We start from the raw sequence: 4445 nt of genomic DNA, 5'->3' as shown, positions 1-4445 counted from the left end.
AGTCACGGGTAACATCCAACACCATCACCCGATCTCCACAGACGGTAAAAAGAGCCCCAAACCACACATCTAACCCGTCCCCTGTACCTTCAGCTCCCCGGGGGCCGTCTGGTGAGATGCTATCAGTTACAGCATGATCAGTCAAGACAATTCTCAGTCAAGACAAGCCTCAGACCAACCTATGATGTGAGAGGGGCCGCTGCACAGCTACACCCTCCCTGCTACACCCTCCCTGCTGCACCCTCCCTGCTACACCCTCCCTGCTACACCCCCTTGCTACACCCTCCCTGCTACACCCCCCTGGACAATACCCTGTGCTGAGAGAAACAGGCCCCATCTCTGGTCTTCTCTGGGGGTTCACAAGGTGCCAGACATCTCCACCACACAGGAGGAAATGGAGTTCTCCAGTCAGCAGTGTAGGTTTGGGAGTTTTCCCCTGGTCCCAGTTCAAAAGCACTTCCACTTCAGTCATCAGATTTCAAATCATGTTTTTATGTTTAGCTTTGACTTGAAGCTTAGGGAACCTTTCAATTTCCGTTTCCTCAACGATGCCAGAATGGATATTCTTGAAGTGCTTGCAATTTAGATACAGACTTTTTATGTTAGCAAAGATGCTACCTTTATCTGCGTATCTGGTGCGGCTAGGTGGCCTTCATCCTGGCCCATCCTTGCAGACAATGTAAACATACATGCAATCACACCAAGTACTTACAGCTACAATAGGTAACATTATAAAATACTTTCCAATGTGACAAACAGCGCCTCCAATTCTTGTCTGAACTCCCACATTTGCCTCCAGCAAGTGTTTGATTGACAGTGGTTTCATAAAGCCAGGAGGAAGACCCGCCTCGCTGAAGGTGATTGGCTGGAACAGGATTGCTGAAACATAACTGGCTGGAAGGTAGCGGCTTGTCATTCCACTGGCACTGAGCTGTCTGTTCCATAGCACATGTTAAAACAACCAGTCATAGTTATATATTGTACAGTTTTAGTGTACAGTTTTAGTGTACAACAGCCAAAGTATTGTCCAATCAGCTAAGGCTGCATAATGGAACACCAGGCCACAGAAAAACATGTCCTGGAAAACAATGCTGTACTTATCTTAAACTAGAGAGGATGAGTGGGTCTTCAGTTGTTATTTAAAAACATTTCCCATGGGAGGTCAAATAAGGAGTGGATGAGTGTCTCAGAACCACAGCCGTGAAGGCACAATCTACCTTTGATTTCAAACGTGATTTGGTAACAGTTGAAAGCAGGCTGTCTGGAGAACTTAACGGCATATATGTCTGGTACACAGAAATAAGGTCAGCCATGTAATAGGGGTGCCAAGCCATGCAGTCCCTTGTAAACACATAACAAAATCTTAAATTGAATTCTGTGTGGAAGTGTTGGGAGCAGGCGATTTCTGCATCCCAGCATCCCTCGTCATGTCATGTTGTTACCTGGTGGATGACTCAGGAGACTCCTCCCACACGCTGACCAGGACTGCATTTCAGTTGGTATATACGTGTGCACTATATGTATGTATGAATGTGTGTGTGTGTGCGTGTATGCATGTGTGTATGTCTGTCATCTAACCCTGTGCATGGAGCAGTTGTGCACAGTTGTACACAATTGTACTTGCTCTCTTTCACACATAGCGGTTGAGAAAGGAGGGCATTGTACTGAAATGTTCCAGCAGACTACATAACCGCATAGTGGGTCAGTACTGGTCTTAGGAAATAACTAGTTCACATTTACTGAACTGAAAAACCGTCAGTTCGAATGGAAACAGCCCACAGGTTAGATCTAGACGTGCAAAGGCTATTAGTTTCACCCACCGCCAAGCAATTTACAGCCTCATAAACAATTACAGTCATGGCTGAGCAATTTACCAGGTTGTTTTAAGGACATTGTGCATCCAACATTAATACCAACGGCCACTGAAGCATAGAAAGTCCAAGGTTATTACTCCTGAACATGGGGCTGTCGAGGGGGAAACATCTTAAAGCCCTTTGGAATCACTTCTCTCTTGAATAGTTTTGGATTTTAGATACTGTATAATGTGTCCTCCTAGGGTCATTTTTCAATATGAGCCATAAGACCGTATTGCATTGTTTCAAACTGCACTATCAGCCGTTTTTTGTATCTTTTATATGGTCAATGCTTGAATACAGCATCAATCTTCACCTGATTTGACTCCAGCCTTCAAACATGGTCTTAATCTACAAACAAACTCTCTTTTCACAGCCCTGGAAACGCTGAACGCCGTTGGCCTACATTAAATATTTAGACAGTTGAAAGGCAGCAGTAACCTTAGAGTATGCAGCGGCACCATGTAATCCAGCGCCCTGGCTGCACCTGCTCCCTCTCAGACAGGGCTCCGCGAGGTGTTTGTCTCCAATCAGTCTCAACAGTTAACTCTTCTTTGTTCTGTCCAGGTCGCCTGGGTTCACCTGTGACACGACGTCTGTCTAATTCACCTCCTTTACACACGACACATTGCCCATCGCTGTTTTATAGCTCGCTTTGTTTACAATCAGGGTGTCATGACAATCTGAATCAACTGACACAACATTTATTTATGGAACAGGACAATAAAACGGCACTGTTCTCGGGCAGCAATATCATTCTGTTCTTTATCTCAACAAGGAGTGTCCGTAGAACTGATCGGATCACATCCCTGGGTTATGAAGTACATCCGTTTAATAATGAAGTATCGTCTGTTTGTGACAGTGCCAGTGTGATGAAGTGGTACGGTTGGTCCAGCAGGGGCCAGTGTTGGCTACTTGTTTACAATAAGAAACTCTCTCCCTTCCGCAGACATATGGATGGATTCCAACCATTACAGTAACAAACCTGCCTATGCTTTCACTAGTCCTGGTGGTGGTGGCGGATATAGTACTAAACGGAGTCATTACAATGGTTCACGATCTTTAATAGTGAATATGAGCTGTCTTACTGTTATCAGCTGTGAACAAAGTGAAGCATTGATCTCCCAGACTTCTGACCTGGATGAATGTTCCAGACTTGTTGTGATCCTAACCTGCACTCACGGGCCTCTGGTGGACTGAGAGAGGCATCAGGCTCTGCAGACAGATGCTGTCTGGCCGGCCGGGGGCTGCAGGGAGAGAGCAGTGGTGCTTTGACCATGTGTGACAGAGTCAGATAGCATACTGGAGACACACAAACACTGCCAGGCTCAAATCCTGCCATCCTAACCCTAACCCTGCAGGTCAGCCAAGGCAAATGAGGACCATCACACAGAGACAAGAACATATCAACACACACTCATTTCACACACTCACACACAGGCACAAACACACACACACACCCACACAAACATCTCACACACAATCACACACAATCACACACCCACACTCACACACACACACACACACACACACACAATCACACACCCACACAAAGTGATGCCACAAATGGCTTCAGTGTCTCTTTTTGTTGACCACAGAGTGGCAGAGGATCCAGTAAATTAGTGAAATTCGGTCTGCTGTCTAAATAAGAATTTCCATTTATGTTGTTTAATGGTGTTGAAATGACCAGTTAGGTGCTTAAAACGGTCCCATCTTAATATGAGAGAGAGGAAGATAATATGTGTAAGAGAGCGAGAGAGAGAGAGAGAGAGAGACAGAGAGAGACAGAGAAATACAGAGAGAGAGAGAGAGAGAGAGAGAGAGAGAGAGAGAGAGAGAGAGAGAGAGAGACAGAGAAATACAGAGAGAGACAGAGAGAGAGAGAGAGAGAGAGAGAGAGAGAGAGAGAGAGAGAGAGAGAGAGAGAGACAGAGAGAAAAAGAAAGAAGGAGACAGAGAATTGTCTTTGAATCTCTCTTCCTCCACCAAGAGAGCAGAAAGGTGTTGGGAGTCACCCAGAAGACTGTCAGCGCTGAAGATCTGAGGATCTGGTGTTGCAGCTCCCACAGAAGAGGGGAAATGCCACCATATCTATGTAACATTCAGAACATTCATATCATTTGAATAATAAATCAAGACTGTGTTCTAAGTTGATGAATATTTAAAAGACAGAGTATACAGATCTGCATATTGACAAAGGGAGAATACTAATGTCTTCTTCTCGGGGTCTGATTAGAGGTTAAACAGAATGCTAACTGCATAATTTAGTTTTTTTGTCCTTGCATTTTTTTGGTATCATTTGATATATCTATTTCCTAATGAATGTTTCCTTGTTTTGAATTTCACATCATAAAGAGGGATTCCATCTGAAACATGACTGCCTAGAAAGACAATGCTTGAAAAGTAGAGAGGGCATAGGTGAAATCTATGTTTTACCTCACAATGATAGCAGACAATGGAGCTTCCTATTATAAATAAAGTAAACAAACAGAGCTACCATTGGTCTGAGGCGCATCCCTCTTCATGTCTCAGTTAGATCATGTCTTTATTACTGCAAGCATCTGTGTGTCTAAAGAGGCAGACTGGACCACA

Source organism: Hypomesus nipponensis, chromosome 23 (assembly GCF_054491055.1).
Source record: "Hypomesus nipponensis isolate SF chromosome 23, ASM5449105v1, whole genome shotgun sequence".
Classification (NCBI taxonomy): Eukaryota; Metazoa; Chordata; class Actinopteri; order Osmeriformes; family Osmeridae; genus Hypomesus; species Hypomesus nipponensis.
This window is presented reverse-complemented; position numbering follows the sequence as displayed.